At 42.7% G+C, this 18,001-nt stretch overlaps 1 protein-coding gene across 2 annotated transcripts in view; it reads right to left on the reverse strand.

Annotated features, from left to right (window-relative positions):
* The window catches only part of OTUD7A (OTU deubiquitinase 7A), a 120,428-nt gene that overhangs the window by 76,380 nt on the left and 26,047 nt on the right, over positions 1-18,001 (reverse strand). Inside the window, exon 3 of one of the 2 annotated variants that reach the window (XM_083712175.1) lies at positions 6,528-6,659. The exons of the other annotated variant lie outside the window; for it this stretch is intronic. The gene's annotated coding sequence lies outside the window, so the exon portion shown is untranslated. The remainder of the gene's footprint in view (positions 1-6,527; positions 6,660-18,001) is intronic. 2 annotated transcript variants of the gene reach the window in all.

Below are 18,001 nucleotides of genomic sequence, written 5' to 3' on the forward strand. Positions count from 1 at the left end.
TTTTCTTTTGTTCTTTTTTTTGCTATCTGCTCTATTTTGTCTTTTTCTCCTGCTTTTTCTTTACTTTTTTCTTTTCTTGTAAGTTTGAAAAGTAATAAAGATTTTTTTTAAAAAAAAAAAGGTTAATAACAGTTTCAGGTTAAGAACAGGCCTCCAGAACGTACCACTGTACAGGATTCCTTTTGGTGTACCGACCTCCCCGCTGCACCAAAGATTCCCTGCCTGAGCTGCTTCAGGACATGGCGGATGTTCTCCTGGAGACACCTAGTTTGGTTGTCCTAGGGGATTTTAACATCCATGCCAACACGACCTTACAAGGGGCCACCTGGGACCATTTGACTCCCTTCCAGTCAGGATTCAGGCCCCATCATGGGACTGAAACCACCTTGGTCGCACTGGTCAATGATCTCTGGCGGGCTAGGGACAAAGGTGAAAGCTGTTTCCTAGTTCTGCTGGATCTCTCAGCAGCCTTTGATGCCATCGACCATGCCATCCTTCTGGACAGTCTAGAGGGGCTGGGAGCTGGGGGCACTGTTATACTGTTCCGCTCCTTCCTCTTGGTCCATGTCCAGAAAGTGGTGATGGGGGATGAGTGTTCAGACCCCATGGCTCTCACTTGCGAGGTGCCTCAAGGTTCCGTCCTCCCCCCCCCCCTGCTTTTAACATCTATATGAAGCTGCTGGGAGAGATCACCATATAACACTGATCCTTTGGCTCCCAGTACATTTCCCAGACATTGGCTCCCAGTACGTTTCCAAGCATAATTCAAAGTGTTGGTGCTGACCTTTAAAGCCCTAAATGGCCTCGGCCCAGTATACCTGAAGGAGCGTCTCCACCCCCATCGTTCAGTCCGGACACTGAGGTGCCTTCTGGCGGTTCCCTCACTGCGAGAAGTGAGGTTACAGTGAACCAGGCAGAGAGCCTTCTCGGTAGTGATGCCCGCCCTGTGGAACGCCCTCCCATCAGATGTCACGGAATAAACTATCTGAAGGCAGTCCTGTTTAGTGAAGTTGTTAATGTTTAATGTTTTATCATGTTCTAATATTCTGTTGGAAGCAGCCTAGAGTGGCTGGGGTATTATTATTATTATTATTATTATTATTATTATTATTATTAATTGTTATTATTAATAAAATCTGAATATGAGACAACTACTTTTTGCACTGTGAGAGTGCTACTAAGGTAATATGGCAGGTTGTATCCATTTCACTTGAAGTGTCATGGTAAAACCTGCTAGAGATAAAATACTGCGGCGCTGGAAGTTTTGCACTAAAATTACATGCTTTTCTGTGGCCCTGCAGAGAGAGGCTTGGCAGGAATAGGGATCCAGCTTCAGTAAAGCGTGAGAAACTCAGGGCAAACTAAATGTGGCATTAATTGTACTGATGTAATTTGGGGATTCTTAACCATGAATGGGATTCAGTGGGTCTGTGAAGGAAATCAATTTCTAATGCAATTTTGTATGTGTTTATGTCCATTTTTCTGGAGAGGGGGTCCATGGCTTTATTTCCCCAAAAACAAGAACCATTAAGGTACTTACAGTGGTGCCCCGCAAGACGAACGCCTCGCAAGACGGAAAACCCGCTAGACGAAAGGGTTTTCCGTTTTGGAGGCACTTCGCAAAACGAATTTCCCTATGGGGTTGCTTCGCAAGACGAAAAAATCTTGCGTCCCCCCTGCGGGGTTTTTTCGTTTTTTTCACCCTTTTCTTAAACCGCTAAGCCACTTATCAGCTGTTCCGCTAATAAGCCGCTTAACAGCTGATCGCTGGAAGCCGCTTGACAGCTGTAGCGCTAATCCGCTAAGCTGTCAATAGGCTTGCTTCGCAAAAAACCGCTAGACGAAGAGAATCGCGGAACGAATTCTTTTCGTCTAGCGAGGCACCACTGTAATGTGCATTTTTTATGTAAACAATGTCCACAAAGAAGCCTGAGCCGTCTTGGGACCATAGGTGAGGTAGGGGAATTTGATACTTTTTCCCTGCCATGGACTTGGGTAAAAAAACACCTCTTGACAACAACTGAGGTTTCCTATAAAGTGATGCAGTTTCTGAGTTGTCCATCCTCTTTCCTCTTCTTTCTCTTTTTTAATATCATTTTTATTATCCAACGATATTTCAAAGCATTTATCATCATATACATTTTTTTTAACATACAAAGTTTCTTCTTGACTTCCCACCCCCTCCCTTCCTGATGTTTGCTTTTTAGTCCTTCTTATTAGCTGTTTTGTAAGAATTCCTTTCTCTTTTCTCCATTCCAATCTCACATCTATTAGATTGTGGACCTGTGGGCAGGGACTAACTCTGCTTAGAATATAAGTACAGCACTTTGTATGTTTACTGCTTAGCGTTTTTTAGAAGCCTCCCCTGCTGCCCTTTTGAAGCACGAGACGCTAATGTAATAAATAATACTAACAAGTGATGTTAGTATTATTTAGTACATCAATTACTTCTTATTACTGCTACTACTAATAGCAATATTATAGCCCCATTCAAATATGTTGCAGGTAGAGACCCACATTTTCCAACTCACCCTCGCAGAAATGCAAAGATAGTTTGCGTATTAATTTTCACATTACACACAGAACTGCAGAAGTCAAACGGACTAGCAATTGCTGAAGCCAGTTTGCTGACAATGCAAATCTTTTCAATCTTCTATGGAATTTCTATGGAAATGTGAATAATGTGACATGAGTGACAAGTCTCATCACTGTCTTTAAGTCCAGGGTTGAAAAAATGTCAGGTATGGTTTCTGGTTCTTCCTACGCCAAAACACTACTCTGTCTGTTACCCATCACCCTAGACCTACCATATGAAAATAGTTAAGCATGTAGTTAACTACGTGAACTTTGAATAAAACCACCAAAACCATTATTTCTGAGTGTAAAGAAATTATATCCATAACTCAAGATAAACTGCACAGCCTTAAAAACCTGAGCTCACCCTAAGTACTCTCATTGATCAATAAATACCCTATTTTATAGTGTCTCCTCTCCCACAAATATTATGTCCCAACCTTCTATTTCAAATAATTATACCCTGCCATTCCTCAATGAACCTAAGACAGTTGACATCAAATAATAATGAATTTATGAACTTACTCTGACTTCTGAGCCATCCCTAACCCAGTGCTACTAACCTTATGTGTAGTGAGTGAACATGCTCCTCACACAAGCAGTCCAGTGCTGCACAGAAAGATTTACAGATAAGAAAGGTATTCCGATTTTGAGCAGGAATGCTCCCCGTTGCCAAGCAACAGTTCATTCACTCATTTGCTGACGTGCTGAGGACCATTTAGTGACTCCACTAATGGGTCTCCTACCTCGCATTCCAACCTCTTTAACATGTCCTTCACTTACAAGGCCATGCCATGGGAGAAATGTGAATGAAGGCATACGAATCACTCCCCAGGACAGGAGCAGGAACCACTTTTGGCAAAAGGGGCTACAGAAAGATCACTCCTAGCACTCAAGCCTCCCCACAGGTATCTCATGCCCTTCATGGCAAGATTGAAGTAGGAGGTGAATTGTGTGCACTCACAAACCACAGCAAGTATTAGCAGACATAGGAGGAGCAGCAGCCAGGTGTTCCTGTTTTTCAGGAGGAGGGAAAAGGACACAATTTGTCGTTTCTTACTCTCCCCAAACCTCTACTTCCCCACTCAATGTTTATTCGTTTTATTATTTATTCATTATTTTAGGCCACCTTTGCATCCCAAAATGTCTAAGCAGCAAAGAGCTTAGGCTCAAGGCTGGTAGCCAGGCCCAACTTTCCTATGAAAAAAGGGAGCAAGGTTTAATGTCTCAAACCAACACTGCTAAAGGAAAGTCCAAGGTAACAAGACCCAAACCTGAGCACTTTAGAATTCACCCAACATTTGGCAGGAGGGGAGGAGTAGATTTTGTTATGGGGTATTAATCCTTGCACTCTAAGACACAAAAATCATTTGGGTTTCAGATTAGAAATCAGCCCATAAGCCTTCAAAAATTACATGGTTTGCAGGATATGCTAAACTAGCAAGTCCCAAACTGGAGAGCTACATTGCTATCTCTAGCATTGCCATTAACACTACAGTGTAGTGTTTCCCAAAGTGAGTGATTCTCTCCTCTAGGGGCTGCTGGAATAATCCAGGGGACGGTAGCAGCCTTGGTTGCAATTTGGGGGCATTGAATAAAAATAAGGGGGCGTTGGAAGCATAAAGAAGAGAAGAGAATTAAAAAAACCTGTTTGTACATGCTTCACCTGTTCTGTAATGATGCCTACTGCCAGGTCAGGCACCGTTGTGGGACGGCGACAATGCCTCCTGTGGATCCAGCGGTCATGCTGGAGGCAAGGAGTTTTCCCGTGAACCCTTTTTGGCTTACCCCAGGCCCACGAAGTGGATCACAGCTTCTCTACCTATTTAGCCAGTGGTAGGCGGGCTGCAGCACTAGCCCTGGCCTTGGGGCAGATTGGACTGAGCAGGCAGGCTTCCCTCCAGTCCACCCCATGGGTTTTAGATACATAAAAGAACACACATTTGTCACTGCATCTTTCTGTTTGTTCGCTTAAAGAAGGTAGATTTCCAGGGGGGGGGCGGGCAATGAGTAATCCCCCCCCCCGAGAATAGGGCAGTAGGGCAAATAAGTTTGAGAAATCTGCTAGAGTGCTTAGTTAAGAGCTGGTGGAGTAACAAGCCCTGAATAGGAGCAATGTAGAGCTACAACCTTCATGCTGTTTCATCCTAACATACATTAAACTCAGTATCAATGAACAGCATTTTTCCCTTTTAAATGTCTAGGAGCTAAAAAAAATTCCTCCTAGCTCTCAAGTAAATTATTTTCTCTTCAAATTATTCATCTGAAGAGGTATTTAATCCATTTTCAAAAACAGGCACACTATAAATTGCTGGAGAGTCGCTTTAAAAAGCCATATTCCAAAATTAGTTACTTTCCCTGATGAGAGCAAATTGCTCTTCAGATTACGTGCTGATCACTTCTTTGTTTTTAAAGAGAGGACTTTTTTTATTTATTTTAACCTTTTGCTTATTTTATTGTGCTTCATTATCAGTAGAGTTCATTTGTTTCAGAGGGATAATTAATATGAGATTCAAAGCATCAGCTAAAGGCAATAACCTGCTATTTTGCTTTACAATGCATCAAACTACTATTCTGAAACATAAAATATACACATTTGACTACTGATTTATATGACACACCATGTGAGCTTAATTTTCTTCACTTTCTTGATCTCTCTGTCCAAATAAAGAAGTACCAACATCCCACCCATTCTGAACACAATCCTATCTCCTTCCCTGAGAAACTGCAGTGCAAAAAGCCCCGATGTTTATGTAGCCCACTGATAGTCTGAGCTTGCACAGATAAACCGTTCAAATTCATACTCCTAGGAGATGGCTACATCCATTTAAAGCGCAAGCCCTCCCCCAAAGAATCCTGACAACTGTAATTTATTACTGGTGCTGGGAATTATAGTTCTGTGGTGGATAAACTGCAGTTCTCAGGATTCTTTGGGGAAGTTTTGACTGTTAAAGTGCTATAGATGTGCTTTAAATGTATGTTGTGGGTGTAACTCTTGTGTCTGGAAAGAATATAACATGAATTGGTTGTAAATGAACATCAAATAAAGTTTGCCACCAAAATTTTCCCTCCAAGGAAGCATTTCTTAATGCACCTCTTTTTCTCTGCTATATTTTACTCTGTGGGATACAATGCAATATATTCTTCTTATTAAGAGTAAAGGTAAAGGGACCTCTGACCGTTAGGTCCAGTCACGGACGACTCTGGGGTTGCGGCGCTCATCTCGCTTTAATGGCAGAGGGAACCTGCATACAGCTTCTGGGTCATGTGGCCAGCATGACTAAGCTGCTTCTGGCGAACCAGAGCAGTGCACGGAAACGCCGTTTTCCTTCCCGCCGGAGCGGTACCTATTTATCTGCTTGCACTTTGTGCTTTCGAACTGCTAGGTTGGCAGGAGCAGGGACCGAGCAACGGGAGCTCACCCCGTCGTGGAGATTTGAAGACCACAGCGCCACCCACATCCCCTTATTAAGAGTGTCATATGCACACATGTGAACATTTTCATTCTGTAAGAAAGGACATAACTTTGAGAGATAAAAACAAAAAACCGTATACATCATTTTTGTTTAGTTTTTGAGGATTCTCAAACTGTTGCAAGTTGTGTTAAATCATTGAGATGAGATTGGATGATACAGAAATAAATAATCAGTCTAATGCACTGAGCATATTAGAATCCCAGAAAGAAAAGCAGCGGATAAAAACTAAAATAAAACAGTTAACACAGAGACACCACCACTGGTTTACAGTCACATGGTTTGGGACAATGCTTGTCACAAGGGGCAAATGTTCATTTCTTTCTCTGGGATCTATTTCTTCAATATGTTTTATTTAAGAATAAACAGCAGCTGTCTTAACCTGCTAAAATTAGTCCACTTGTTTAGGCTGTCTCCTCTTCATCCCAAAATAGCTAGAGAGATTATTAAAGCTATTGGTAAGTGGTCCATTTGACTTACTTTCAGTCGACTTTAAGTAACAGTTTTGGGCAGCATGTGTTAGATGGACCTTATACCACTTCTTTTCAATGAAGACAACAGTTCATTTTTATCACAGTAGAGTGTGTGAATAAGTTGTGTCCCCTGAGAAATCTGTAACGAAACAGAGTACCTGTTAGTATGAAATTCATCACTCTACCATATTCAGCTTAATGAATGTACTGTATTAATGACAAGCAGCATCTGGGATTCAGCTGCATATATGAATAATCAATTCTCTGCCATGCCTTTGCTTCTCTGGCTGTCCAGTTCAGTAAGTCAGAGATGCTTGATTCCTGCTTTGCAGCTGCAGCATACAAACAATAAATGAGACAACTGTCTAGAACAGTAAATAGATAGACAAGAAAGCATAAAAAACCAAGAGGTGAATGACTCAAATGCTTGCTGTGGGATCTTGCATCAAGTACAGGTGATTTCATGTGCATTCATGAGGGATTTGCCTGGAACCAAATGGCTAGGAAACATTTTCCTAGCTGTTCCAGTATTTCTGGCTCAAAACTGTAGTCTAGCTGGCTACTAAAATCTATTAGTAGGTGACAGGTGGTGTACATGAAGTTGTATGGATTGGGCTCAGGAAGAGATCTGTATTTATTTTCCTGTATCATCTCCATAACCAGAAATAAGGGAGCTAACAAATCCGCTTGTGTTGTGTGATGACGGTGCAGCAGGTGCTAAAAGTAATGATAAGATAATGTCAGGGCAAAAATGAAGAGAGCTTTGAATGCTCTCTGGATTCAGATCACACTCAATAGCTAGATAACTAAAAGCATTTATTCCCTATTAAATACGGCAGAAAAATATACGCACAATAATATGTACATCAAAATAATGTCTGAAAATCCTTCACTGGTATTGCTCCCATGTGACAGCTTTCTCTGTCCAATGCTAATTTGATTATTATGTTCACTTTGCAAAGCTAATTAAAAACAGCAATAGGATTAGACCTTCAGTTTTAAAACACTCAGTACTTGATTTCTCTAACAAAGAATGGAGGAGAGAAAATGAATACAAAAGCCCTAAGTGGTAGACTCCTACCTGAGCATGGGCAAATTCACAAATTCTAGACCTGATCTTGGTATGAAAAAAATATATTGTGGATAAATGTTGCACCAATTTGAATCCAGTGTAATTTCAAAGTATTTTTTTAGAGCAAGTATGGATACAACAGCTAAGAATGTACAAATACTAGATTCCAGAAGAGTTTCTATCAAACCTGTGGCAATTTGAGACTAAAACTCAAGTTGATTAATTGCATTGATTTAATCCACTAGAGGTGGTATAGGGTAATGGCTAAAAGTGAGTCGGGAAGCTCCTGGTTCCAATGTCACATCAGCCACAAATTTAAGTAATTCTCATCGCAATCTAAACACTTCACTTCTTATTTACTGATAGCCTTAACCTATCGTGGTTATCAATTAAAGATATGCCAATGAAGTCACATTACTCATTGACCACATTGAAAACAACTTTGTCAAGGCAGACCAAGCTGAGTATCTATATTAAATATTGCATCCTTGCTTTAAACACCACAATTGTCAGGAAGTAGCTCACAATTTTAAATTGCTTTCCAGTAAACAGATGTATCCCAACTAAAATGATCTTATTATGAAACTTATTTCACAAACTAGCTGAAGAAAAAGAGCTTTGTCTTTCACAGACTATCTGTCATGATAAAAAATGAGACAATAGCATGGATGGGGGCACTGCAGTCACATTTTACCCTAGTGGAAAACACTGATGCAATTTCTGCTAATGCTTGTTTACACATAGGCCTAAAGTTCAACAGAACCAGTGGCGTAGCGTGGTTGTCAGCACCCGGGACAAGGCAAATAATTTGCGCCCCCTAACCCGTGGATTTGCGCCCCCTAACCCTAACCCCCAGATGTTGCGCCCGGTGCGGCCGCCCCCCCTGCACCCCCCACACTACGCCACTGAACAGAACTACATGAACAACATGCAAGTACAGATAGCACGGCTTGGACGGTTAATCCAGATCTGAGGTAAAGCTCAAGGACTGCCTCTCCCCATACGAACTGACCTAGATCCTGCAATCATCATCTGAGCCTCTTTTTCATGTGTCTCCACAAGAGGTCCAGAGGGTGGCAAGATGAGACAGGGCCTTTTCTGTGGTGGCCCCCATTTGCCGAATGCTCCCGCCAAGGAGGCTTGCCTGGCCCCTCATTACATATCTGTAGGTGCCAGGTGAAAATGTTTCTCTATAACCAGGTGTTTGGCTGATTAAACATTCTATGGCCTTTTAAATGTGTTTATGGGAGAGAGGGCTACTGGATTGGTTGGTTGGTTGGTTGGTTGGTTTGGTATTTTGTGCTCTCATTTTGTATTTTTATGCTGTGAACCACACTGTAATCTTCCAATTAAGGTCAGTATAAAAAATTAATAAATAATAATAGTAATAAATAACTGTCTTATCCTAATGCCCGACTCTGTATATGCCGCAGTTCTACAGGAGAAAGCAGGGAGAAGGCAAAATGTGTTATTAGGTCAAGGAGAATTAAAGATCTGCATGTGACACAGTCGGAAGAGGCAAGATGTTAAGCAGAAGGTCTTGCAGCAAGGATGGACGAGGCAGCCTTTTGAGTCGCTTTCAGCTCCCTGATGACATGGCCTTCATTCTGGGACCTCATTCATTCATTCAGTACCAAGAAGCTGACCAATAGATAGTGTAAAATGGGAATGTCTGATAGCCAGAAATAGAATAAAATTGCTATTGATTTGAAAAATAAGCCTTGGGGAAGAGAATATATGTTCACATGCATGTACACACACACACAAACACACACACAAGCAATTGCGACAGGAGAGCTTTGGCTAAAGAAAAAAAAATCATTTACACGTTACAGGTTATGTCAAATGTTGGAGTGCGGTGTCTCTAAATTGGAAGGAAAACAAATGTGATTCTAAAGCACACACACAATCCTCAGGAGACCTAAAGGAACATGCCAGGAGATATAGAGAGTATTTTAGTCCTTATTCAGTAGTGCCAATGGAAGCCTAATCTGCAGTTTTAAAAAAGCCTCCCCCCCCCAAAAAAAAGTCCATACACAACGTATAGGAATACAAATAGGAGTATTCCTACTATTCTCATCTAGGCTTTCTTTGTGCGATTAAGTATTTTTTAAAATAATAATAGGCCAGGTAAGAATTGCTGACAGAGTAGATGAAATATTATAAATAGATTTGGGAACACATTTTAGTCAGTCTTAAAAATGGCAAGGATCTGATGATATCAGATATCATCAGTAACATGTTATGTTGAAATTAGATAGAAAAAATGTTTTTTCAGACCAAAGTTCACAATTCAAAAAAGAACTCTTGCAAAACAAAGATAAACTTTTGTCTAAAATGTATAACCTGTTATTAGAATGGGAAACAAAACACAAGCTAGTTAAAGCCTCAATGACACACTGGGCAATAGATAGAGGACACAAAATAGATTTTAACCTCTGGGAGAAACTTTGGAAAAGCGACTTGAATTTTACAGCATGTTATTCTTTGAAAGAGAACTATGTGAAAATGATTCATAAATGGTATCTAACTCTGAGTAGGCTTGCTAAGATTTACAAGACAGAATCAGGTAAGTGCTGGAAGTGTAAAGAGGTGGAGCGAACGTTCTTTCACATGTGGTGGACATGTAAGAGAGTATTGGGAAATGATTTATAATAAACTGATTTAAAAAAAATAAAATACTTTACCCCTAAAACAGAGTCCTTTCTGCTGGGGATAACTCAGACTGAAATCCCCAAGTGTCAGAAAAGGTTATTTATGTATGCAACAACTGTGGCCCGTGTTTTGTTAGCCCAAAAATGGAAAGTGAGCGAGGTCCCAACTAAAAAAGATTGGCAACTTAATTTGACAGAATATGCACAACTTGCAGATTTAACATATAGAATAAGAGAGCAAGAAGAACATACATTTAAAGAAGATTGGAAAACGTTTATTGAGTATATGGGAAATAACTGTGTACAGCTGAAAACACTTGTAACAATAATATAAATTCAACGGAGTAAATATTTTTTTACGGATGTAATAGTGGAAAACCGATTGGAATAATGTAAAATATGCAGGGATGTAAGATATGCAAAATGAATCATGGAAAGAGAAGAAGGGAAGTCATCAGATATGATAAAGTTTAACCTCTCCTGCACCTCTACTTCCTCTGCAGAAAACAGTACCAGGAGACTCTTTCAGGTAGTCTGGAATCTAACAGAACCACCTTCGCCATCAGCATCTGGTGCAGACTCCAAGATCTCCTATAATGACTTTGCAAAGTTTTTCACAGATAAAATTGCTGAGATTCTGAAGGAGGCAGACACCACAGAGGGGCGGGGGGAGGCAAGGGTGGGAGAGTGCCAGAGCTCTGTCTAGTTATGTTGTATGGAATCAATTCCAACCCGTTGTCTCTGAGGATATGGATGGGCTTCTTAGTGAAACCAGCCACCTGTCTCCTTGATCCTTGCCTATGCTGGCTCATAAAAGTGATCCAGGCAGGACTGGGCAATGGGTTTTGTGGGGTGGTGAACGCTTCCCTCTGTGAGAGAGTCTTCCTGGATCCCCTTAAAGAAGCAATTACTAAACCGCTTCTTAAAAAATATCTTTGGACCCAGCCAATATGGTCAATTATCACCCAGTCTCAAATCTTCCATTCTTGGGCAAGGTGATTGAGCAGCACACCTGGAGGATGTGGACCATTTGGATCCCTTCCAGTTGGCATTCAGGCCCCATCATGTGACTGAAACTGCCTTGGTCTCTGGCAGGCTAGGGACAGAGGTGAAAGCTGTTTCTTAGATCTGTTGGACCTTTCTGGGGGTGGGAGCTGGGGGCACTGTTATGCAGTAGTTCCATTCCTTTTTTCTGGGCCGTGACAAGAAAGTGGAGTTGGGGGTGAGTGTTCGGACCCCTGGGTGCTCACTTGTGGGGTGTCTCAGGGCTCTGTCCTCTTCCCCATGTTTTTTAACATCTATATGAAGCCGCTGGGAGAAATAATAAGGGGGTTGGGCTGGGTGTTCACCAGTTTGCAGATGATACCCAGCTCCACCTCTCCTTTAAATTGGAACAAGTGAAGGTGGTGAATGTCCTGTGTGAGTGTCTGGAGACTGTTGGATTAATGAACGAATTGAGGTTGCATGCTGACAAGACATAAGTACTGTTTCTGGGAGACAGGGGGTGGGCAGGTGTGGGGGACTCCCTGGTCCTGAATGGGGTACCTGTGTCCCTGAAGGACCAGGTGCACAGACTGGGAGTCATTTTGGACTCACAGATGTCCATTAAGGTGCATGTTAATTCTGTGTCCTGGGTGGCTGTCTACCAGCTTCATTTTGTATGCTGGCTGAGACCCTTCCTGCCCGCAGACTGTCTCGCCAGAGTGGTGCATGCTCTGGTTCTCTCCCACTTGGACTACTGCAATGTGCTCTACACGGGGCTACCTTTGAAGATGACTCAGAAACTACAACTAATCCAGAATGTGGCAGTTAGACTGGTGACTGGGAACGGCAGCCAGGATCATAGAACACTGGTCCTGAAAGACCTATATTGGCTCCCAATACATTTCCAAGCACAATTCAAAGTGTTGGTGCTGACCTTTAAAGCCCCAAACAGCCTTGGCCCTGTATATCTGAAGGAGCATCTCCACCCCATCATTCAGAGCGGACACTCCGGCAGTTCCCTCACTGCAGGAAGTGAGGTTACAGGAAACCAGGAAGAGTGTCTTCTTGGTAGTGGCGCCCAGCCTGTGGAACACCCTCCCATTGGATGTCAAGGAGATAAGTAACTATGCAACCTTTAGAAAACATCTGAAGGCAGCCTTGTATAGGGAAGTTTTTAATGTTTTATATTCTGGAAGCTGCCCAGAGTGGCTGGGGCAACCCAGTGAGATGGGGTGTGTGTGTAAGGTAAAGGTAAAGGTAAAGGTACCCCTGCCCGTACGGGCCAGTCTTGACAGACTCTGGGGTTGTGCGCCCATCTCACTCAAGAGGCCAGGGGCCAGCGCTGTCCGGAGACACTTCCGGGTCACGTGGCCAGCGTGACAAAGCTGCATCTGGCGAGCCAGAGCTGCACACGGAAACGCCATTTACCTTCCCGCTGGTAAGCGGTCCCTATTTATCTACTTGCACCCGGAGGTGCTTTCGAACTGCTAGGTTGGCAGGCGCTGGGACCGAGCAGCGGGAGCGCACCCCGCCGCAGGGATTCGAACCGCCGACCTTTCGATCGGCAACCCTAGGCACTGAGGCTTTAACCCACAGCGCCACCTGCGTCCCCTGGGGGGGGGTGTACAAATAAAATAATAATTATTATTAATTATTATTAATCATATGAAAGCACAAGTAGGGAAAATTGTTTATGTGCATGTTCTCTTTCCCAAAATTACAGACCAGTCAGAATGTTGGATATCTCTTCTAAAATTTATGACTACAACAGCAGATATCCTCCAATTATATTTTGTGTGAACAGCAAGCTGGATTTAGTAATTTCTATTCCACTACTGATCACTGCTATACTTTGCCCCATCTTGTTGAGAAAACTGTTGAAAACAATGAAATTCTCTTTACAGTGTTTGTTGGCCTATCATAAGCTTTTGATTCAATAGACAGAAATTATCTGTGGGCCAAATTGCATGCCATTGATATAGACCCTAGACTGCTGATGCTTCTTCAAATTACTATTGTTAAAATCAGGAATAGACAGGAATGGTCTTTTAGCTAATCCAATCCCAACTATGAAGAGAGTTTAACAGGAATGTGTTTGAGCATCCCTCCTTTTCAGTCTTTATTTTAATAATCAGGATAAATTGCTTGGTAAGTGAAGGCATGCCCACCTGCCATAGGAAATAGAAAGGTCAGTATACTCCTATATGCAGATGATATGGTTACATTATCTCTGAGCAGGTGTGGTTTGAAAAAGCAGATGGACTTGCTGACTAACTTCTGGGAGAAGAACAAATTAGCATTAATTTTACCAAAACAAAAGAGGTTGTATTTAGTAAGAAACCTCCCACATTTAAATAGTTAATTCTAATTATTCAATTGACTAAATCGTTTTGTTTTTAGGGGTCCTTTTCACAAGTTATTTCCTCCTGGAAGGCTGATCAGGATGCTTATCTCAGGAATGCAAGATATCTTGTAGGAGCTGTTCTGAAGTTCTTCTTATACAAAGGGAAGGCAAGTAGTTATGCCAGACCTTAAAAAATCATTAAGGTTATTCTTTCCATGTTATATGGTGTAAAGCTTTGGGGTCTCAGTCAATCATTAGTCCAGGAATTGAAGGATGTTCAACATTTATGTCTAAAGATAGTATTGGTCCTCTTTGTTGGCATTCCTTCTGTGGGTTGGCTTTCTGTCCAGACTAGAATGCAAGTTTGACTCTTAAAACTTTTGTAGCAGAATGCTAACTCTGTCGTCTTCATGTCTAGTTTCCCTAGGTTATGGCATACCCATAAATTCTCAAAAGCAAGTTACTACTTTACATACAGTTGTCAGTGAACTTAATAGTGAGCTGATTATGATCTAATCAATGTTTAAATTTCAGGTATAAATGTTTGGATATGAGAGAGCTTCTATGACTGATATGTTAACTATTCATTCCTTGAGTTTTTCCAGGCTGTATCCATGTATTAAGACAATCAAAAAGCTAATTATCTGTAGTTAATTACTTTGGCTCCACATAAAATTGCTTCTACAGAATTAAGAAAAGTTATGGCCTCTGCCCTTCTAGATGGCTGTTTTAAGAAATTTCCTTTGAAGCAGGGTTTCTGTATGTTTTGTAAAGCATTCTGAGTTTAGCTGCAGGGGAAAAAAGTTACATGAAGTAAGCTTGTGTGCTTATTGCTGTCAGATAGGAAAAATTATATTACATTGCATGCTTCTCTAACTGCATTGGCTACCAGCTGTTAGGATTCTTGCTCTGTGCTTGCAGTCATGCGATTGTTTTGTCACATAGTGGGAAGTGACAGATACAGGATGTTTGGATTACTGTGTTTCCGTGATGTAGGACTATTGCCCTTTGTTCTTTCTCTTTGCTGTCTGATGAGAAACAGGAAGGGCTAAGTCAGAATGCTCCGAGTGTATTATACTGTATGTAAATAAAGTCGATTAGCCAAAATGCTGTGCTGCTGCATTTGTTATGCGAACCGCTAATACTCTGCAGGTTCCGTAAGTGTGCTGATGCCTCTTGGTATCAGTCACTGTGATGTTTGGGATAGAGAAAGCTTTTGAAGCTCCCGAACGATCGACCAGGAGGGAGATAATATGCCAGTAGGGCATGTGTCTCTGCCAGGGTCCTACACATGAGTAGGACGATCCTAACACCAGCTAATTAAGAGCCAAATATGGGGCTCAACTCTGAATGTCTTTTCTCTTTGTTATAGCTTATAGCTAAGCAAAAAAAAAAAATTGTTACTACTACTATTAAATATTTGCATGTTTCCCTATGAAAGCAATCCTTTGAACTTTCAAAAGCAATATGTCATACATATGTCATACACCTCGGGTTAAGTACTTAATTCGTTTTGGAGGTCTGTTCTTAACCTGAAACTGTTCTTAACCTGAAGCACCACTTTAGCTAATGGGGCCTCCTGCTGCCGTCGCGCTGCCAGAGCATGATTTCTGTTCTCATCCTGTACTTCTGTTCTCATTCTGTAACCTGAAGCGTATGTAACCTGAGGTACCACTGCATAGTTATACAGTTTTGGTATTCATCCACAATCTGCCATTAAGCTTAGACAAGCTGCTGCCTTACATGGCAATGGGGTTGTAATTAAGAATCAGAAGGTATTTTATACTGTATACTTAAAGCACTATAGAAATTATAATAACAGCAACAACAACTTTAAATGGTTCTATCACATTGCAGAATGGCTATCATTGTAGTAATTGTCACACATAGAGGAGGTAAAAACAACAAATAGAATGCTTTTAACCTCTTATTAAACAAACTGTAAATGATTTCCTCAGACTCCTGAGAAAAAAACATTTCTCCAACTACAAGATTATAATGAGCTAAAGGAAGAGGCAATAGAGGACGGACACTGACAGTATCATATGAAATTGGTAAGAGGTGTTTTTTCCTATACAGTGGTACCTTGAGTTACAAATGCCTCAGGTTACAAACGCTTCAGGTTATAAACTTTGCTAACCTGGAAGAGTTACGTCGAGTTGAGAACTTTGCCCCAGGATGAGAACAGAAATGGTGTGCTGGTGGTGCAGCGGCAGGAAGAGGCCCCATTAGCAGAAGCACGCTTCTAGTTAAGAACAGTTTCAGGTTAAGAACAGACCTCTGGAATGAATTAAGTTCATAACTAGAGGTACCACTGTACAGTGGAACCTCAGGTTGCGGACGTAATCCATGATGGAGGCACGTCCTCAACCCACAGTGTTCGCATCCTGAAGCGCTGCGTCTGTGCAGGCGCGAATTGGCGCTCATGTGCAAAGCGCGATGTAGCGCTTCTGCGCATGCCCGAGCAGCAAAACCCGGAAGTAACCCGTTCCAGTACTTCTGGGTTTCCTGTGGTCCACAACCTGAAAACACGTAACCTGAAGCATCCGTAACATGAGGTATGACTGTATATCCTTAGTATACTGTACAATATAATTGGCAAAGCAGGACTATTGAAGGTAGACACCAAGACAGACTGCAGTTCAGCATCAGAACTAGTGCAGCAAAGCATGTTCTCCTTCATGGAGAGCACGTGTTGCGGTGGGGGCTGCCAGGACACTCCAAAGTTGGGGGCGGGCTAACTGATCGTTGGCCACTGATGCGATTGGGGCTTCCCTTGTTGTTGGGAAGAAGTTAATGTTGCCATTTATTGATTGACAGCCAGAAATACTAAAACTCCTTGCACGAGGCTAGGGCTTGTGGTGCACAAGGCTGGGGTAGGCTGGGCACTCTATCCCCTGTGGTAAGGAAGCCTATAACTTTTGATTTGCTGACCAGCATGCACTCAAAGTTGAGGAGCATTTCCTGGTTCAAATATGTAGCACGGCTTTTTTCAGCCGCCTTTTCTTTAGCCTTTTTGGCGCCCTGAGGGTAGGTGAGGTGGTATTGGAGTTCACCCGCGGCAGAGAGTCAAGGGGACTGCTTTTGCAGGACGTAACTTTATCCCCTTCGGAGGTGGTCCTGTTTATCCGGAATTTGAAGACAGACCAGTTAGGCAGGGGTGCCACTCTTAGGCTGCCTGCCACTGGGAATAAGGGTCCTTGCCCGGTTGAGGATACCTCCAGGTATTTGGATCTCAGGCCACGGGGGAGGGTCCATTCCTTATTCATGAGGATGGCGCCCCATTGGCTAGGCATCAATTTGCTAAGATGATGCGGAAAGCGATTGCAGCTTGTGGTTTGAAAGCAGCAGGTTATGCCCCTCATTCTTTCCGCAATGGTGCTGCCACTACAGCAGCTCATTGGGGACTGTCTGTAGAAAGAATTAAGAACATGGGCCTTTGGAAGTCCAATGCATTTTGTGGATATGTGCATAGACATCGTTGATCACCCATACTTAATTTTGCTTGTCTTCTCTTAGGTGTGGCTGCTGTTCGCATTGTGGGCCACAGCATTGACTACTGGGCCGGTATCAGAGCAAGGGAGTCTAGACTTGGACTCAGTCTTGGCCTTCCTCAACACGCGCAAGTGTCTTGGCTGTCCAGGCGTGGAATGCTGTGGGCCGAATTGCTTCCCCTTGTTCGGAAGCATGTGAGGTTGGAGGGGCCCCCTACAGCTATCGTGCTGCAGTTAGGGGGAAACGATCTGCCTGCCACGGACTGTTGTTCTTTACGTTTTACAGTTCAAAAGGACCTGGCTGAATTGGCAGAGTTTTTACTGGGTGTGAAAGTTTTTTGGTCCCAGTTGCTGCAGAGGCGCACCTGGCGTGGCAGTCGCTGTCCAGCTGCCACTGAAGGAGCCAGAAAGCGCGTTAATAAGGTGGCAATGAAAACAGTCATTGCTCATGGTGGTTCCGTGATTGCGCACCCCAATATCACCTTCAAGGAGGCCGTCCTTTTCAGGGACGATGGTGTGCATCTTTCCCCGTTGGGAAATGACACAAGGTTAAATTCTGTTGTGTTGGGTTTGAAGGTGGGATTGCAGCTGTGAGTGGTTGGCGGCGAGCTTGAGTGCTCTGTGGTGGTTAGGCATTGGTTTATGGTTTGGTTGGTTGAGGGGCATGGATTGGCTGTGCCTGCCCCTCTAATGCTGTTGCTGCAAGGGATTCCGTTAAAGGAATTGGGGGCTAACTATTGCTTGTCCACTCCCACTCTGTCAAGGGGGCTCGGGCCATAGCAATGTGAGCTCCTGGTTGCATTTGGGGTGAGGGCAGGTTCCCTGGTCTGCGTAACCCCCAAGTGTATTCCCCCATTCTGACTTTCGCATTGTGCGGAATGTCAGTCTGTCCCCCATGGTGGGGGCAGATAGTCACAACCAATGCCTAAGCAA

Source organism: Podarcis gaigeae (assembly GCF_964106915.1).
Source record: "Podarcis gaigeae genome assembly, chromosome: 14".
In the NCBI taxonomy this organism is placed as follows: Eukaryota; Metazoa; Chordata; class Lepidosauria; order Squamata; family Lacertidae; genus Podarcis; species Podarcis gaigeae.